At 37.9% G+C, this 21,098-nt stretch overlaps 1 protein-coding gene across 31 annotated transcripts in view; it reads left to right on the forward strand.

Moving 5' to 3' along the window:
* TCF4 (transcription factor 4) overlaps positions 1–21,098 on the forward strand; it is a 344,143-nt gene that overhangs the window by 142,892 nt on the left and 180,153 nt on the right. The window contains exon 1 of one of the 31 annotated variants that reach the window (XM_036323285.1): positions 16,305–16,556. The exons of 24 other annotated variants lie outside the window; for them this stretch is intronic. The gene's annotated coding sequence lies outside the window, so the exon portion shown is untranslated. Of the gene's footprint in view, positions 1–16,304; positions 16,557–21,098 lie in introns of those variants that run through there. 6 more of the 31 variants (XM_036323286.1, XM_036323283.1, XM_036323284.1 and 3 more) reach the window with 6 other exon arrangements.

Genomic DNA, 21,098 nt, shown 5'->3' on the forward strand with positions numbered 1-21,098 from the left:
AGAACGCGTGTAGGCAGAACTGCAGTCTTCCTGTCCCTTGAAACAAAATTTACTGCTCTTGAACTTTAGACTCTATAAAGGAGGATGGGGAAGAGAGGGTAAGTAGTGAAAGGGAAAGCACCTGTGCAGGGCCTGCATACTTAGAGATAAATTCAGTAAGCAGATGCCCAAAAGTTAAGGATATTCTAACTATCAGGCAAACAGGATGGAAACTGATAAGAACAAAGCAGTTATTTATTAAGAAAGAGGAACAGTTGACATCAAGTCTTATAGAGGAGGAGACTGGCATGGTTACAGGAAGACATTAAAAATACTAAACACGCCCCAAAGTTAAGAGTGGAAAAAGGAAGAAAGACTACCTCTGAGATGATGGTAAATAATAATGGGTTTCTTCTGAAAGCACCTAAAGAACAGGAGATCTGAAAAGTGGTTTGTCAAGCCCCAAAGAGATAGAAGGGGAAATTTATTAACAGACAATGAAGACCCTACTAAAAAAAAAATGAATTTTTCACCCCAGTGTTCACAAAAGAGAATGGGAGATAGATGCTAGAAATGGACATAAATTTCCCAAGGGAGAATGAAGAAATATAAAAGAAATGAGAATCTTGCCAAAATAAGTGAGCAGGAGTGAGAAGAAAAAATAGAAAACCCTAAAATTTAGCAGTTGTCACCTAAAAATCTTGAAAAGGTAAGAATGAAGAAGAAGCTTAGAAAGAGAAGAAAAATAACTATGTTTCGTGGAATGGTTGGAAGTAGTTTTGTTGACTTATTGTATCTAGTTAATTCATTAGCTTATTTGAAATTTACCCTTAAAGGGAATAAGCTAGTGTACTTAAAAAATATCTTTGGACCTTTGAATAACCAAAACACCTTTTTTGTCCCCCAATTCACAGTCTAAGAGTTACCTCACTATGCCCAGTATTTAATGTTTATTAAATATTTGTTAAGTGTTTATTAAGTCTTATTATTTTTTCCAGAGTATTCACTGAGTCATTGATTCAGCCAGATTTATTGGATATTTCTTAGTGCGAGACATGTGCTAGATCCTGAAATGCAGCACTGGAAAAGACAGACTTGCCTTAGGGTGTTTGAAGTTCCTTCTCCCTCACTCCTATAAACAACCCTACCTCATGCCAGGCAAAGAAAGGCCATTGATTCATTTTGTTATCACTTCCGGTCTTATTTTTCACTGGATTCTTGACAGCGAATGTCTGGAGAAGGGTGGCCTCTTCTTTTTGCTGGGCTGTGCTCAGTGTGGTGCCTGCTTCCTTTTCTTAGGCCTCAGATGTGCATCCCTCTTTCCAAGATGTCTGGTCTCCCCAGGGACCCAACCCAAACTTCTTGCTTGTTGCTCCTGCCTGTGAATGGATTTAGGAATCCTTGACCTCCTTCTGCTCTTTCGAGATTCATAGAGTTCTTGCTTTGAGCTGGCAGAGGCTGCACTTTCAAATGTACATTTTCCTTCCTCCATTTACTCCACCTCCTGCATTTGGACCTGATGTGCACACACCTCCCATCCCAGGATAACAGCTATTGTTTCCCTTTGGGATACCTCATTCCCCACTCTTTGCCTTCATAAACTTTAGGGTCTAGTAATCCTCACTTACTAATAAGACCTTTCCATTTCTGTTCCCAGAATTAAACTTTCTTTGCTCTGTATTCAAAGATTAATTTAAGATACTCATTAATGCAAATACTGTTGTGAAGAGGGCTTCACTGTGGTCAATTCTTTCCACCTTCCAATATTGCTTTAGTTGCTACCTAAGAATGGAATAAAAGAGGTGTTTCAGGACATTATTTCTGAGCATGTAGGAGAAGGACAAAGAAACTTTCACTCACTGCAGTATTTGTCTTACAGTATCTTGTCCCCAAAGCCTAAAGAAATTCTAAATAAAATTAATCTCCAGAGCCATCTTTCCCACCAAGACTGTAGGAACAGACCTCCTGTGAGCTCTTACTTCTTTGATGTAGTTGCTCTGTGTTTAAGTGTCTCTGAAAGCTGGTTTACTTAAGTTCATCCATAAAAGAAAGATCAACTAAGCTACATTACTATTTCTTAGGTCATTTTTTCAACTTTTATATAGAGCCAGTTTCAGTTTGATTGGTTATTGCCCTGAGAATAACTCATTATTTTGGGACTGTCAGACTTGGGTGAGTCTGCTGTTTCATTGAGGGGACTAACATGAATGAGACAGCTACAAACATGGCAACACCAGTCCCACCTGCAGGTGCTATGGAAGCAAGAGCTGGGCTGAGGATGCCAGAAAGAAGCTTTGGTACATTTTGAATATTGTTTTATCCCACTATTTCCTAATGCTCTTGTATATTTGATAAAGTATATCTGATGAATAACATTATTTAGCTCTCAATCCATGGTTCCTGAACTCCATAAATAAATATGGCCACATCTTGTAGATCTTCAGCCTTTCTTGCTGTCCATCTGAGTTACCTCTGAGCCATTGACATAATACTGATGCCTGGGCTCCACCTGCAGACATTCTGTGTTCGGAGGTCTGAGGTCTTGGCTGGAATCCAGGCATCAAATGTAAATGTGCATTTGGTGATGCTGATGTCATGCCAGGTTTGAGAATCTTACCTACACTTTGCTTCAAAGAACTGTCATTCTAGTTTCCAAAATGATTCATTTCTCTTCATCTGAGTACTTATTTTTAAATCCTTCTATTTCTTTTTCACTCAGTAAAAGTGAGTCATCACCTATTTAGCACCTAACTACCATCAAGATATTTTCATGCCATAAACTAATAACTTTTTTAGGTCAAAGAACATAGTAATTTTTAATGCATTAAAATAGTGCATACTTCCAGAAAGGCTGACATGATCTGTATTTTTTATTTGTCCTTCAAATTGATAGGCTTAGTCTAATGACTTTGAAGGTTTGCCTCTGTAATGGTGACGTGAATGGCAGATATTCATTGTTGTAGATTCACAATTTAACATTGTGTATATGCAGTGGGAATGATTTTCCTTGTATTGCAGAAAAATTGTTAATGTATTTTTACTAATTTAGAGGAAAGACAAGCCATATTAGAGAAAAGTCTGCACTACAAATATTTCAAAAAGAACATTCATTTGTTACTTCTTATAATATACAGCTAAGATTAAATGACATTAAGTAGGGAAGCTTTGTCTTATGCAGAAGAATTTGGCAATAGCTAAGAATGCAGTGAAATTAGCCTTGAATTGGTTGTAGGCAAGTACGTTTTTCTCAAGGACTTGGGCAATTTTGTTATATTTGTAATATTAATTCAGCTGTTGAATACAACCTAATGTACACAGTAAATTATATTTTTAAGACGTCTGTTCGATAAAAGGAACACAAACCCCAAGTTGTTATAACTTGATTTAATGAAATTTTTAAAAATAATCTGTGACATGGTGAGATAGATAGTTAAGGATATTTTGTTGTACATTCTATTACCTTTGGGATGATAGAGCTGCTTTTGTCTAATCTGGCTTTTTCATACATGCAATAGTTTGCTCACATTATGGGTGCAGAGCTGGCTCCAAGCTGCTCATAGTTGTAGTTTCATAGCTGCTCATATGAGGCTCCAGGTAACATGTTGCCACGGTAGTAGATAGACTTTTTTTCTTCTTCTGTTGAACTCTGAATATTTAACTTAATAAAATTAAAATGCAGAGAGAAAACTCAGTCTTCTATATGTTTTGTAATTTTATGGCTCAAAGTTAAAGAAAATGTATGGAGCCTTAACAGGTTTGGCTCAGTGGATAGAGCGTCGGCCTGCGGACTGAAAGGTCCCAGGTTCAATTCTGACTAAGGGCATGTACCTTGGTTGCGGGCACATCCCCAGTAGGAGGTGTGCAGGAGACAGCTGATCAATGTTTCTCTCTCATCGATGTTTCCAACTCTCTATCCCTCTCCCTTCCTGTCTGTGAAAAATCAATAAAATATATTAATAAAAAAGAAAATGTATGGAATTTGGGTATTGACTTGTTTTTGTACAAAATGGATACTAGTATATTTCATTTTGCCATTGACATTATTAACAACTTTTCTTATTTAGAATTCTTGGCAAGTTTAAAATGAAATGTAACCTTCAGAGAGAGTTAAAGTTCTTGTACTGTATTTGAATGAATAAAATGGTTAAATCATTAATCACATGAAATTATTTCCCAGAATATTAATAACCATTTTTTTACCCACATAGAGTCTTTTTTAAAAATATGTTTTTATTGATTTTAGAGAAAGGAAGTGAAAGGGAGAGAGAAAGAGAAACATCAATCAGCTGTCTCCTGCATGCCCCCTACTGGGGATGGAGCAGCAACCCCCAGCATGTGCCCTGATGACCTTTTGGTACACGGGACAATGCTCAATCAACTGAGCCACATTGGCCAGGGCTAATCATAGAATCGTGATTTAAAAGTGAAGTTTTATTTCCACTGTTAATAGGCCAAGAATACCTACAGCTTATAGAAAGGTTAATAAAATATTGCTAATTAAATTTTATATTGTTTGTAAGTTTATTTAACTTGTATCGTATGTACTGATTGGTATCAATTTCTCTGTATATAGACATATGCTTCTTATGGTTCTTTCAGATATTTGTGTTCAGTCTTTAAGTGGTTCATTAATTCCCTTCATCAAATGTTTATTGAACACCAGGTTTTTGCCAAATACTTGGCATGGCTTGGTGCTGAGAATACACACTTGAATATACCACGTACTTGGAGTTGACTTTCTATCATAGGAAAGACACAAGAAGTAAACAGGTCCAAGAGAAATACAGGGTTCTATGGGAGCCCTGGTTGGAAGGGACATAGCCCAGAGGAGGCTTGGGAAGTTAGCATCTAAGTTCAGACCTGAATGATCTGAAGGAGATCGTCAGGCAAAGGGAGCTGGTGAAGGGATGAGATGGGAGTTTTCCAGGCCTAGGGAGTTACGTTTGCAGAAGGCCAGAATAAAGGAAGGATTGGACATTTCTTTCTGAGTGCTGTCAGAGGGAGTGTGAGGACTAGCTTCTCCATGGCTACGAGAGCCAGCCGTGCAGGGTCTTACAAGCCATGTTAAACATGCCATTCATTCAGCAGATATGTGATCAGACTATGTTATGTGCCAGGCACTAGGGACACATCAGGAAGCAAAGCAGGAAGGATCGCTTGCCCTTGTGGAGCTTTTATTCCAGTGGGCAGAGACAGCCGATAAACACGCTGCTAGTGGTTTTGAAAGCAGGCCAGAAGCATGTGTAGTCCAAATGGTTACAGTCTCAGCATTTGCCAACATCTTTGGGCCAAATCAAAGAATATTTAATAAAAATAACTTTGCAATCATTTTCAGTTCAGGTCTGATAGGCTGCAGATAGATTTATTGATAACTCAATATATTTGCAGGGAAAGTTGGAGGCTACCTATAATTTATATTTATTGATCACTCACTCTGTGCCAGGCACTGGGCTAAGCAATGAGCATATCATAGTGAGGGAAATTACTGAAGTTCACTGCAGTCAGTATTTCTAGTTCATTACACAGATGCTCCTTGAAAGTCCATGGCTTATTTGTAATGCTAGATGAGAATACTTGAGAGCTGATCGGTAAGGAGGGGTTGTCTCATATTCCTGTTTTTAAAACTCATTACCAGAAAAAAAAATAAAAAAAAATAAAACTCATTACCAGGACCAGAATTCTTCCTTGTATCATTTTGACAATCTCACTAAACAGAAAAAAAAATGCTTGCTTTTTTTCTTTTACCATGCAAACAAATGAATATTATACACAGTGATTGAAACTAGACATTTGCTTGTCACTCAAAATTAATGATTTGTAATTAAGTAAGTTTTAGTGTGGTTGAATACTTTTTTGGTGGAATTAATAAGGAGCAAAAACAGTACTAGAAGTCAGTGTATAAAAGCAGAAGCAGAAATATAGCTGAGCACAGTGAATGAAGAAAAGATTTGTTTGAGTTTGTCCTACAATTGTAAGAACATTGAATGAAAATATGTGATGTGTGAAAGGTATTTGAAAAACTTATTTTACTCTGGAAATCTTAGCCTGATTTGTTTATTTCCTTTAGAATAAAAGTTGCAAGCGGGTAGGAATTATGTCTTTAAATGTTAGCCTATAAAGGACTGGAAAACTACTCAAGGGTAACAGCTGAAGAGGAAATGGCTCTGTCAGCGTCATGCACATGGATGATTGGGCACATGAGGGACCAAGCAGAGAGAGAGGTGCAGAGGGAAGAGGTCGTAAAGCAAGGAGGCTTGTTTGGAACTAAAATATAGTAATAGCAAAGCAAAAGCTTTGGGAACCACCGAGGTGATATGTTTTTCCTCTTAACATAGTACAAATATGTGCAACTGAAAATGTGTGGTGTTTCTTGCACAGACATTACTGTCATCAGCAGCATACACAGTTGGATGTATTTGGAGAAACAGTTAATCATATGGTTCTCTGTTCTCTTTCCATGTCACCAGAGGCATGCATTTTCAAAACAGCCCAGATTAAGGTCCAATCTTTAGATATGTGATACAAATATGAAGCTGACTTGTTCACATGAGAGCAAATTAAGTCCATGCTCCATGAGTATTAAATGGTAAATAACGAGAGTGACCTTTGTCCAACAACATCCATAATGCTTGTTGCTAATGTCCATAATGTGTATCAGTATCCTAATGAGGTAACAATAACCACTGGTGATTTGCTCTTACAATGTGCCAAACACTGTGCTGTTATTTGCATATTTTATCTTACAACAAAATGATCCTCATTTTGCAAATAAGCAAAGTGAGGGACAGATAGTGTAAAATAATCCGGATGAAGGGGGCAGCGCTAGTTGGTTAGTGATTTACAGTCCTGTCAGACTCTGAAGCAAGTGGTCTAAACCAGCAGACCTGAATGCTTCCCTGACAGTGCAGGTAGATGGAACAGGTAAAAGTATTAGAAGTAACTGTAAGAGATTAGATGTAAACACAAGGGGGGGGTTAAGGGACCACACCGTGATTGCTGGACTTTTTTTCTTTCTTTCTTTTTTTAACGTTAGCACACTGTGAAGCTCAATAATAAAGAAAAGACCATACAGGAAGAAGGGTTAAGGGTGACAAACATCAAAGGAAAATATCATCATTATTTTGCCTTTCTTATTGACTTTCACAACGTATTGACTTTCCAAGCTGTTAGACCCTCTGCCATTCTGTATTCTATACCCTCTTGCTTCTCTAGCTGACCCTTTGATTTTAGTTGTCCCATGGTCCATGAGCAATTTTGAATATCCATTTGTGTCATGTTAGGATTTGTTGAAATCAAAGAAGCATTAGATCTTGGGAGAACACCTTGGTATGTCCAGTCTAACTGATTGTCCTTAGACTGTTGGTGGAGATGACTTGAGTCTAACTCATTCTTTCTCTTATCATCATCTACCACTGGCTATCTTTTGGCTCCAGGTCTTCACTGTTCAATCCCAGTTCACCACTGTAAATGGATCCAGTGGTCCTCAGAAGAGAAAAGTTGTAGAAAAGAAAATGGCAACAAAGTGAAGTAGGGGTCCTAAAATTTTAGGAAAGATGTCAGACTTTGCAAATGTGTTGCTTGATTTGAGGTCCTTGATCTTAGAACATCTGCCACTAACCTTCAACTGCCTTCTTCTTCTCTCATGTGTAGAAGAAAATGTGCCCCTTCTTAATTCGCTTGTCAACCCTCAACATTTGCATGTAAGCTTATTATAACTCTCTTGTCCTGGGATCTTTTCTAAGAAATTGTTCACTTTCTCTTTCCTTTCATCATCTTTTGTCCCCTGACTCCTTTCCCTCTACGTAAAACTGTGCAGGTAGGTCTTTTACTCTGGCAATGGTTGTCAAAGTGTGGTTTACACATCACTTACTTCAATTCTCTTGGGGTGATGTTAAAATAGGGACACACTTCAGGCCTACGAATCAGCACCCCTCACTAGGGTATAGTTCAAGAGTTTTTCTGAAACTACATATTCTCAAAGGTAGTTTGCCAACTTCTGAGGTAGCACAACTTCAAATCCTATGTTTTTTCCTACTCTAGTATTTTTGTCTTCTGAAACCCAGCACCTCCCTCAATATCCACAATGTCAGAATTAACTAACTCTTTCCGTTCTTCTTACCACTCTTTTCTTTTATTATCTGCTTTTCTCTTTTATTCTTGTAAGTATAGGCATGGGAAGAGCTTAGAGTTTGGTGTTAGAATGGGATTTGACTTCCAGCTTGATTATTTAGCAACTGATGATATTGGACTATTCATTCATCTTCAGTAGGACTCTGTTCTGGAGATTTACATGGCTAGCAAGTGGCATTTTTAATTTGGGAGCCCAAACAGTTCTTTGTTCTAAGAATTTGCCTTTCCCAATCTGCTGGTGAAAAACTTAGAAATTACACGTTTTGCCAGGGTTGTGGTCCCTGAGTAAGAGCCAAAAGATGAACTGCCTTTTACCCATTCTGCCTCCCCTACATAGCCATGGTCCTTTCCTACAACAAATCATGGTCAGTTTGGCATGGCAAGTCCTGGAAGAGAGATATTTTCTCTAGTGAGCCAGAAAATGCAACAGGATCTGTCTGAGATTGATGGAGATAAGTGTTTGATCCAATTTACGCTTTGCCAGAAAAATATTTTTTCTTGACAGCTGGAGAGATCAAAGATCTAAAACTGTGGATATAGGGTGATGAATGTTCTAATGTTAATATTTTATGAATAATATAGTGCCATTTAAGGTCAACATGTTGTAATTCCCTCTGTCTGGGAAACTCCAGCCAGCCATGTGCGGAGAGAGGAATTCCAAGCACAGAGGTCTTCACTCCAAGGAGAAAGGCAGTCATTACCTGCCTGTGAATAGCTGAGCAGGCCAACCTTTAATAGCCTGTGATAGATCATGCCAAGATACAGTGGAATCCACAGGTTTTTGCAATGGGGGCTAAATCATCTGGATTGAGGAAGACTTACTGATGAGTCAGCCTGATAAATGGGATTTTCAAGTATTATCATGGAAGAGGAGGAAATTTCTTCTTGAGTGAGAGCAATATGATGGCACAATTACCCATTACCAAGAAGAGGTACGTACTTTGTCCTAACCCCGGGCATGAGTAGCCATTCATGTTGTGCAAAAACATGTCAGGACTTGTGGCTTCTGTAGGGACGCCCAGATGGAGGAGAAGACTCTATGAAATGCATTGTCCTGGTGTCGCTGGGTGTGGCCCTGGGCTTGGGTCAGAGAGATTCAGCCACCACATGATGTTTTTTCTTGCTTTGGACAACCTTGCTTAGCATTGATTTTAGTTACATGCTTTCTGAGAGCCTTTTGTGGTTCTTATTTTTACTATGGATATATTTATTGATTTAAAACATTTCCATTGTAGCTTTTCATTCACAAAAGATATTTAATATTTTTATATTTTACAGATTTTACTTAATTAGATTTTAATTTTTCCCCATTTATATTTCTCTTATATAAGTTTTTCTACTTTTTTATTGTTTGTTTTTATCAGGTTAGTCCATTGCTATATACATTCCCCCTTCTCCTGGGTAGAACTCTCATTGATTCACCAAATATCTCTCCATTATGAATCAGGACGTTCACAGGGTAAAATGCTCTTCTAGCTTATAAGGCTCAAATTAAGGGGTCATGATTATTTATTGACAACAAACATTATTCATCCTCTTAATTTCGACTTATAGCCTAAAATCCATGGTCTGTAATGAAACAGAGGTAATTTCTCTGAGTCTTACTTCTCATCTTAAAAATAAAGATAATGCTAGCCCTGGCTGATGTGGCTCAGGTGGTTGAACATCATCCAATACACTAACCGGTTTGATTTTCTGTCATGGCACACGCCCAGGTTTGGGGCTGGATCTCCAGTAGGGGGTGTTCAGGGGACAGCAGATTGATGTTTCTCTTTCTCTCTCCCTCTTCCTTCATCACTCTCTAAAAAATCAATAAGAACATATCTTAAAAAATGAAGATAATGCTATCTACCTCAGAACATTGTAGTGAAGATTAAATGAGATATATACATCTAGCACATAAGCTGGAAATAGAAGATTCTTATAAATCTAATTTCATTTATTCTTCAATTTCTGTAAAAGTCCAGGGAACATTAGTAAGTGTCTAGTTGCAAAAGGAGAAGATCATGATTTTGGTGTGAAGTTTGAAGTACTTTTAAACCATTCAAGTGAAGATATCAAGTAGGTGGTTCAAGTTAAGGATGTAAAGCTCAGAAAAGGCCGAGCAAAAGATCTACAACTGAAGGAACCTTTAGCATATAGTTTCCAGTTGAAGGTACAAGACTGTGTATGGAGTCTACTACACAACAAGTGGACTAGGGCCCAGCAGTTGAAGGGTTCTCAACCCTTAAAAAAGCCTTTGGGTGAGAATGAAAGAGAATGCCCAAGGAGTAGGAGAAAAAGGAAATGTGATGACATCAAGCAGATTTTTATAAGAAAGGGGATATGAGTATCTTTTTTATTGCTATGGGTGATGAGAATTAAGCATTGTCTATTGGCTCTGACAACTTAGTGGTCATCATTGACATGTTCTTGGAGGAATCGTGGGATAGGAAGACTACTCCCCATTCCCCAGAACTAAATTATCTTTCCTCTTACCTGGCAATGTTTTCATCCTATATATTTCTAATGTGAATTTTCCTCTATGATTGATAACTGTAGTTGTTTGTACTTAGCTTCATTCCCATAATAAATGATTAGTTTCCTGAAGATAGAGGTCGTGCAAAGTACCATGTAAATTACACCTAGTATTTAATAGTTCAGTCTTAGAATCATTGGTTCTAAATAACAAGGCATGTTTGTCTGTTTATCCATTCATCATTTATTCACTAAATATTTGTTTATTTAACAACTCCATACCATGTGTCAGGCACTATTTTAGTTGTATATTTAACAACTCCATACCATGTGTCACCACTAGACGGTATCTAAATATAGTGGTGAACAAAAGGTTTACCCTTTCTGTATGAAAGTTACATTGAGGTGTAGATAGATGATAAAAAAATACATGTATATTCTGAGTACCTTTAATGTCTTAACTTACTTATTCCTCAGAACAAGCATTCATGGCGTAGATGTTATTACTAGTCCTATTTTATTGGTGAGAAAATGGAGGCTCCAAGACATTCAGTACCTTGCAGGGTCATCAGTTCAGTAGGGGTGGATCTGGGATTCAAACCAGGCACTTAGTCTCCCAAATCCATGCTGTTAATTACCCCACTGCACTCACTGCAAAGTGTTTGGCACACACTAAGTTATAACCATCATTATGATTACTATTAATGTTATTAATAGCAGTTATTTCTCAGCCTAGCAATTGTTTACTTCAATTCAGATGAGGAAACAGATACATGACTAATTATTGGCAAATGTAATTTAGAAGCCTAGATTCTATGCTTCCAAGCCAATATTTCCCCTCATATAGTGCCCCTTCTTTAAGGGAGGGAGTGTGTAAAGGGAGGAAGAGGAAAAAGGAGGAAGGAAGAATGAAGGAATGGGCAAGAGAAGGAAAGATATGTGGAAGAGATGTAGGAAAAACATAAACCTGTTTGATTTTGGGTTTTTGATGTTACCAAACCTGCCTTATTTTTCAAGTTTTTTTGTTCTCTGTATTCTAGAGCAATGGTTCTCAACCTTCTGGCCCTTTAAATACAGTGCCTCATGTTGTGACCCAACCATAAAATTATTTTCGTTGCTACTTCATAACTGTAATATTGCTACTGTTATGAATCGTAATGTAAATGTCTGATATGCAGGATGGTCTTAGGTGACCCCTGTGAAAGGGTCCTTCGACCGCCAAAAGGGTCGCGACCCACAGGTTGAGAACCGCTGCTCTAGAGGAAATCTTTAAGTTAAAGATATTTCCATACACAATAATTATATTCCATTTCATAGACTAGCAAAAAATAATTCAGGGCTAGAAGACCCTAGCTATTTAAAAGACTTTATTTTGGAAAGGATATTATTACTGGCATTTATATTGGGAGGCATTGGTTGGAAGATAGAAGCTTTGTTTACCAACAGCCAAGTCTTTGAAGGGGGTGTGTGTGTGTATGTGATATGTGTAGTAGTACATACTTATATCCTGGTAATATTGAATTTGCTTTGTATATACTACTTGGGGGAGAAGCATTTTTCTATGGTTGGGGAGTTTTTGTACTTATATGCACGGCTGCTGTATTAGAAAGCACCATATTTAAGCATCACAAATATATACTAAATAAGGGACAGATGCACAAGGAATTTTAGCAGAGTTTTTCTAAATGGCAAATAATTAGAGGGGAACATATGCCTATGGGCAGCAAAGGATGAAGTGAGGTACCAGGAATTTTAAAAGGGAGATAGAAATGCGTATTGTAGAATGCAGTCACTCTCAAGGATGCTTAAGCCTAGAGGGTGTTCTCTCCCAAAGTTTTCTGTTTTTTGGGTTCTGACATTAAATTTTGTTCTTTCTCTGTACCTATATTCCCCAAAGAAATTGATCATGCTAATCATTCCAAAATGGAACAGATTTTCATTCACACCTCACTTTTCAATGACTTTGTGGTTTGCATGTCTTTCTTCTCCCTCCCCAGGGCCTTGTCCTTTCACAGGACTGCCAGGATATGACATTTCACAACAGTGTCATTCCTCGTTTATTTATTATTTATAGCCCATCTACTTCTAAAAGGTAACCTACCAATAGAAGACGCCTATGAATGTGATGTTTTTTCTTGATGTGCATTTTAGGATGGACGTGGCCCTCTTTAGAACAACTCTACTCTAAGATGGCTTGTGTCCATGTCAGAACCATTCTGCATAGTCTTGATGTGGAAGAGGAAACACATCTCCAAGAACAGAGTAGAGAAGAGCATCAGGCATTTCCATCTTCTTGCAGAGTGGTAGTTTAAACAGCAGGGGCACGGAGCAGAGCAATTGAGCTCCCCAGCAAAGCTGAGCTGTAGCACCTGATCATTATCCTTCAGGTTTAAGTTTTACCTGTTGTGCTCATTGTAACAAAAGAAATGAAATCTCTGTAATTATATTGGATGGGGGAGGAGATCATGTTTTAGTTCCTTTGATCTTGAGCTAGAATAGGCTCTGCTTTTTGGAAATTTAATTTGAAAGAATCCAATGTACACATCTGCTTTTTGTACTGCAATTTCTATTGAGCTTGAAAATAGAAATTTATTAATGCAAATGTGCAGAGTCTGTTCCTTTAGAAAAAAACACACATATTCAAAACACAAGGTGAACTTTCTGCATATCTATGGAAGATTTTAATAAATATGTTCTCTGTTTTTCTTCTGGCGCTCAGAAATGAGGGACCAAGTATAAAAATTACAGGACACGTTGGGGTACAGAAAGATTCATGATTACTTCAATACTGAAAAGTTTTCAAAAGACAAATTAGATGGTAAAGAGATGAGAAGCATACTGAATCCTCACAAAGAAAAAAAAAAAGAAAAAACAAAAAGAAGTGCGTCATCAAACCCTTTTTGAGAACATGTTTGAATTGATGATAGAGCCCATGCTAAGAGACAAAGCTTTCATTTCAATGAATCCAATCTGCCTAGTGTTCTGTAAAATTGCCTTTGCCTAAAAATGGCATGGCATGCAGATTTTAGGTAGGGCGCTTTCTCACCCCAACTTCGCCTGCACCCTTTATTTTTGTACCATTACATGAAACTTCACATAAATGATACTTGACTTAATCCTTAGAGCGGCTGGATTTCATGGTCTATTTTGATTAACTTTTTCTTGTTCTCAGTAAATTTCCCAGTAAAGACTAAAAATGTCATGAGCATTTTGGGACACGGCTCCTTTAAGCTATTTGCAGTCATACAGTTGTTCTTTGTAGGGTTTGAGTGCTTTCCTAAACTTCTCCTCTACAAATGGGCAAAATAAATCTAGAATTGTTGAGAGCCTTCAATCATTGGGCGAGCAGTCATCTCCTAAAGCTTGGAAAGTATCCATTTTTAGTTCTTTGAGTAAATGGAGCTGGTTTTTTACAATATTTGTGCTCTATCGACAGAACTCAAAAACCTGGTTATAAATTACCTAGGCGTACGAAGGAGTTCACGATTAAAGAATACATCGAATCAATCAAACTGGTCTTTTTTTTTAGTGTAATGCGATGAGATTTTTTTCAAAGGTGGTAGGTGCACTTCAGCTGTGGGTATTGTCATTCTATTCTGTATTTGTTGGTTACTTTCTTCCCTATGGAGTTTTTTTTAATTTTTTTTTTTTTTTAAGAAACAGTAAGTGCAAAAGCCACCAAGTCAGGCTGTGAGTTAGAAATTCTGACTGTAAACCTGGGAGCCTATCCTTAACCTGTGTCTGAGCTGGTATTTCAGCTGTGTTGCCAGGATAATGTATGACCCTAGTAAATGTACAGTTTCATTTGGGTTCAGGGATTTTGATGTTACAGGACACCAAAGGCCATAGAAATTACCTAAGACACAAAATGTTGAGCCAGAGTTGGCTCCTCAGGGACTTTTGAGTAAGTAGGTTTTCATTTGAACCAGTTTTGGGGGGCCATGGCATGTACGGCTGACCACGTCTAATTAATTAATTTCTAACATTTCTGTCTAATTGTGACTTTGTCAATGACACACCTTTTTTTTTCTTCCTTACATGCAAGAAATTCAGAATCAAAATTTCCATGTCGAATGGCAGACAGTTGGGGTGCAGCAAGCAAGCAGTCACCCTTAAAAATTAATGAGCTTAATGATGGTTAGAGAAGTGACTGTGGTGGTGGTTTGGGAGGGAGGGGCCACAGGGATGGCAGAAGGAAGAAGGCTGGACTCCTCCTAAGTGACAATGATGTGAGCCCCGTCCTTATCTCCCTTCCGCATTCTCCCTTCCCCTCCCCCAGTCGCCACCCCTCGCATCCTCTCCTCTTCACTGGAGCCAGAGCAGATAGAAAGACAGGGCGATTATGAAGACGTCAGTTGGAGGCTAGGCAGGCGAGAGGGGCGCAGTGCTCCAGATGAGGTCCGGGGGGAGCCGAGGAGGGTCACTCATGAACGACCGTGTGTGTGTGTCTGACAGACTGTGAAATGGTGCGTTGTTGCACGGCTGCGCTGCACCTGGGCCCTTCATCTGTGATTGATTGGTTTGGTCATGTGTAATGGTCCCATCTGCTCTGTGTTGTTTTTCTTTTTTTACTTATAAACACCGTTCCCAGCGGCTGAGAGAGGATGAGCTATGTTTTGTCATCTTCACTTACACTTTAGCTCAAAAAAGTGGTCAACTAGGTAAGCTCCAAAGTCTATCCGAGTAATGTAGTAGGAAAGTACGCTTTCCCCTCTGCTTGATGTGTGTGTGCGCGTGTGAGTGTGCGCGCCCGCCTGCGCAAGCGTGTGTGCCTGGAGTTTCATGCTGCCTGTTAATATCTGAATAGTTCATGAACCACGGAAGACCAAAAAATCACAGAAATGATTTGCACAAATCTGTGTATTGTGACTCTTACTGCAGCGAGGAGTGCATTTTTTTTTTTTTTTTGTAACGGAGCCAATACTTAATTAAAACCGCTGACATCATGGTGTTATAATTAAGCGTGGCATTAATTAAGCTGGAATAACGATTTTTTTTTATTAAGAACTGCTTCCATTGTATAAAGACCGTTATCAGCTAAAAACAAAATAATTTTAAAGCAAAAATTAATTCCCTCTAAAGGAGCCCTTTTCAACTTCCCCAAAGTCCAAGTCCTGCCTCTGGGCTGTCGTCATCATGGGTTGTGTGTGTGTGTGTGTGTGTGTGTTGGGTGGTGTTGGGATGGGGGGAGAGTGGAAGTGAAATTTGTGTGTTTTTTTTTCACCCAAAAATGCTGATCGGCTCCTGGCATTCTGATGGCTAATTATGCATCGGAGAGCTTCGACAGCTGCATTCATCATCATAAAATGTAATAATTAATGACATTCCAACAAAGAAAAATATGCAAATGAGGACTCATTAGCATTTTCATATTCAGCTTTGATAATGCTTTTGCTGACAAGGTTGTAATTAATGAAAATTCATGTCGCAGTCAGGAGATTGGATCGGTTTCATTCCGCTCACAATTCCCAAATGCTTGCATTATGGAAAATCGGCAGCTCTGCCAACTTTTCAGGGAAGAAAACACACACACACACACACACACACACACACTAAAAGCACCAGATGCAAATTAATGGTAGGGAGTCTTTAACTCTTTAAGCCACCCCCTAAATTTCCATCACAGGAAACATGTGATGAGTTTTAACCTAAGAACTGGATTCTTCTTCTTTTTGTAAATAATAGCAATGAAAGTACTTTTATATGTGACCCCAGTATGAGGATTTCTGGGAAACTTTTTTTTTTTAATGTTTAAAAAATCCCTCTACCTTTTCCTCTCTTTCATTTTCCCTTTCAAGACTCTTTAAATTTCCATAGTAAAACATGTTAGGACAGTCAAGCCCCAGCGTGTTGTGTTCTGTCCTCTGGCTGGCAAATTTACGCCACGACAGTTTATTCATCCACATGCTTTTTGGCGACTCTTCACTACGTATTTGTGCTTAGTTCCCGGTGCCTCCCTCCGTGTGCTACCCATAAGGTCCGAAAGAAAAGCAAGTATTCGATTTCTCTATTCAGGGTGGGTTTTTTGTGTGTTTTTTTTCACTTTTGGATGATAGTTGTTTTCTTAGTGCTTTTTCTGTTTAATCTATTCCCTTTGTGGTTTTGTGTAAGAGTTTGGGAATGTGCCCATAATTCTCTCACTCAACACTTCTGGTTTAGTGTTGGGCTTCAAACGTAATTTTAAGAGACACCGTACAATCAAAATGGATACCCAGAAACCCCAGAACAGAGCTATCGACAAGCATTCAGTACAGAGAGCTATTAATTCATAAACCCTCTGTGTGTTGCTTTCATGTGTGACTGTAGATTGGCAAAAACCATTTGATGCCAATGTGGTACTATGTTTTGTCTTCCTAGCCTGAAGTTAAACTGAAAGTTCGATCTCGCCCTCAGCACTACAAAGGAAAACCTCAATGGAGTTCTGATCTGACTTCAGATTTTATCTTTAGGTTAAAACAATGATTACTACTCAGGCAGATATTTTTTGCTGAGGCAGATGTGTTTTTTGTTTTGTTTTGTTTTGTTTTGTTTTTAAAGAAAAGGTTTGTGTAAGGATTAAGAAAAGGGGAGAAGGAAAGCATATTTCTTTATAAATTGTCAAATTTATAAGTGTTTTCACTCTGGAATGATATAAAACAACTTCAGGCAGTTTCTAAGATGCAGTTTCCTGTTTATTGAAAGTGAAATTGTAATTCCCAAAATTGCTAGTCTAGCATAAATAAAGAGTATAAATATGTCTTGTTAGGGGAAGATAGAAACTTTGATATGTGAGATTTAATTCTTAGAGTATCTAAAGAAAATAGAAAGGATCATCAATTATTTAATCAGAAGTTTAATGTAAATCTTATTTCCCTATTATGCAATTAAGAATGACTAGGTTTTTATTCCTCATTAATATCAGAGTTTCAAGAAACAGAATTTTATTTCAATCTCTTGGTTTTTTTTCAACTTTTGTTTTGTCACTGTGTGTGTGTGTGTGTGTGTGTGTGTGTGTGTGTATTCATTGTCTGAGATCATAGTGGCTGTGTCTTCTTTAAATTCTATTGTGTTAAATAGCAGGCAGAGGAAGGCTTCACTTTTTTTCTTTTAGTTTACTTCTTTTTTATGCAGGCAAACTGCCCATCCAGATGGCAGGATTTCACCTGTAAGCAATCTGAAACGATAGGTTAATTCTGACATTTTATAGAGCTTTTTTATTTTCTTTCATATAGTACAACTAAGTACAGAGTAACCACTCAAGATAATGTTTCCCTTTTTTTTCTTTTAAAGCACTTCCTGCTGTGATTGGTCCCCCGCCCCTCGGCCCCCCCCCCCCCCCAACACACACACACACACACACACACACACACACACACCAAAAAAACAAAAACCAACAACCCTGTATTTGGGGCTCAATTAAAATCTGTGGCTTTAGGCACTTTGCTGCTATTGTGAAAACCACATCTGATGAAATCTTTGACCACTTCTAATATGTGTGAATGAGGAAGTGATGGCAGAAGTGAAGGAACACGTGTCAACCTGCAGGTTAGTTTTGGAGAAACAGATTATTTTAATTTTATAAGCTCAGGGTTCCACTGGCTTTGATAAACTCACTGTTCGTTTTTTCCCCCACCAAAGTCATAAACGTTTGCTAACTCATTCTTCCCTCAGTAATGCCTAGCATGGTGTGAGCAACCAGAATCCTGAAATTTGATTTTGTTTGAGTGTGGCTAGCCTCTGGTAGCTTATGTGACTGAGGAAACTGGGGAAATTCTCTGAAGTGATTTGTTGACCTGTTATAGGGAATCCCATTATTTCCCAAAGCAGGTTTTGGTGGTGTCTTTGGAATAGAATATGAAAGGAAGAGGGAGTCTTGAAGATTGTTTTTACTCATCATAACTGTAATCATACTGTATTGACAGGTTACTTTGGAACACTATCCTCTTGATTTTATTTCTAGAAATCCTGTGTTGGCATGAATTATTTCTCCAGTTATTTACACAGGAGGATGGCTATCAAAGCATCATCTCCCCTGGCTTATTCCCTTGGGAGAACATTTTTGAAAGTACTCAACTAATCTTATACTTGTCAGAATTGGGGACCCTAGTTGTGGCATTATTTATTGCTTTTTCAGTTTCCTATTTTGCACATGTTAATTCCCATGGGTATTTTCTTCTTCATGTGATGAGATTTCCACTGTCCGGAGCAGCAAGCCACACTGGCTGGAGTTATTGAACTCTGAAATAGGAAACCTGTGGGTGATCCGGTTTACCTCCCCAGAAGCGATTGCTTTAGTCAAGGAGAATTACAGCCCCATGACTGAGAATTTCAAAGTAGTTGTTTCACTAAAACATCCACAGATTTTCTTTCAGGTATTGCAACAAAATCAACATTTGTTTGTGGCCAGCGAAGCCAGTGATCCTGGGTATTCTCATCCAGATGCTTCTCATATTTCCCTTGCAAACTTTCCCATTGGTTGGGGTCTGTGGAGAGATTTAAGTGGCTGGCTGGTGGAAATGTTTGGGAGAACATTTGCGTATCAAAGCAGCCTAAATATTTGCAAAAATGTTTGCTTGAGAAAAAAGAATCCACTTAGGATTAGGAAGTAACTGCTTAAACATTTAAAAAGCATTTGTGATTTCCTGAAGTATATTATTCAAGAGCCAAGACCCAACTTGAATTTCGGAGGTTATCCCAGAATCCATGTTTTGTTTTATGATTAAGATCTTTATCTATATGTGCTATAAAAAAGCAACCCCCCCCAAATATATTTAACATTTAATTTGTTATTATTTATAAACCTATAAAACAGTTGATGAGAGAAAGGGCCTCATGAAATGATGAGATATTGAATAACTCTAACCTCATTCTTGCCCTCTATTATGTATTCTTCCCTGTAAAACACAGTTGTATTGCTATGATATGACATTTGGTTCTGTAGGAGTTCATGGGCTTTCTCGTAATCGTAATGGTTGAGTGGCAACTCTTTCTCTTTTTTTCTTGGTAAAGAGTTTAATGTGGGCTTTTTTTTGTATTCAAATGATTAAAGTTTTAGCTGCATTTCACCGATGGTTTGGAAACAGTGCATACACAATTCGTGCAGCCCAATTTTTCCAACTTCTTAACAATGCAGGAGTTGAGTACTGACAATTGTTGTACTTAAGAGCCCCTTGGATCAGGTGTTATTTTACCATCTGGACATTTTAATTAGTAATAAAAATGTGGGTCTGGATACACAGAAATAGGATCTACAGTACACAGTGGCCCAGTGCTCTCTCTTGGTGCTGAGGTGTGCATGGCTACATTTTACAAGTGTGTGTGTATGTGTGTGTGCTCATGTGTAAATGTGATTGTATGTTGGGTATGTATTCATTCCTCCTAGGAAACCTAAGGATAGGATTCTGGTGCCCTTTTCAAACTGGGCACTATCACAACACCAACAAAATATTATATTTGGCTACTTTTTCTCGAATATCAAGTCAAAAATGTATAACATATATACTTGCACTCCTAAGTAATACTTGCCTATATCTTTCTAGTGCTCATATTTCCTTGTGTGGTATATGGTATGGCACGGCAATACAATGCTGACTGGGCAGGAGATGTGGCTCCTTCATTCCATCGCTGGGTGCTCTAAGTAAAATACATTAACCTCTCTGAATCTCCTTTTATCCTTACCTACAGAATAAAAGTGTTAATGATAATAGGTATGATAACTACCTAACAGAATTATGATGAAGCTTATGTGAAAGCACTTCATAAAATGCAGAGACATAACAAGTGATTTTTAATACAAATTACCATTTCAAAATCTACATACTATTTTCATAATTCATTAATTGTCATATTAAAAATTAAAGAAAATGCAAATATAAACACACTGTAGGTTACTAACAAATAATAACTTTAGGACCACCAGAAAATGTATTTATAATTTTAAACATGATGCAAAATGATCTTCTTTTATAAAGTATCAGGATATGCTCTTTGAAATAATGTTATTCTTAATTAAGGCAGAAGCGGGTACATTTGAGGGAAATAGTGACCCTCTGGAGAAATGGAGAGTGAAAATAGTTTAGGGAAATGAGTCTTAGTGTCTTCTCTTTTGGAAAGATGCATGCATGTTTCTCTTCATTATTATGAGTTTCATGTTTGCAAATCAGTGTGACTACTTAAATATAATCACCTACCTATTACAATTTATTTCATACTATTATTTGCTCAAGAATGCATCCTGCGTCATACTTAGGAAGGGAGGGAGTTGATAAAATTACCTTGGGACACTGGTCCAGATCCATGAGTTTGGATACTTCTATAGAAAGCTTTTTCTTTTTTATTATAGGCCCAGTTCTCTTCCTGAGAATTCTTCAGGAGAAATAGGAACATCCCCCCCCCCTTTATTGTATAATCGTATACCATTGCATAATGATACTGCTTTGGTCATTTCATTAATTTAATCCCCCCTCCCTTAATGCAATAAATGCATACCTTGAATATAGTGCAAATATGATTTCTATTACATTGTTTCAAACATCAAATATATATTATTATAG

The sequence above is a fragment of the Myotis myotis genome, unplaced genomic scaffold (genome assembly GCF_014108235.1).
Source record: "Myotis myotis isolate mMyoMyo1 unplaced genomic scaffold, mMyoMyo1.p scaffold_m19_p_9, whole genome shotgun sequence".
NCBI classification, from domain to species: domain Eukaryota; kingdom Metazoa; phylum Chordata; class Mammalia; order Chiroptera; family Vespertilionidae; genus Myotis; species Myotis myotis.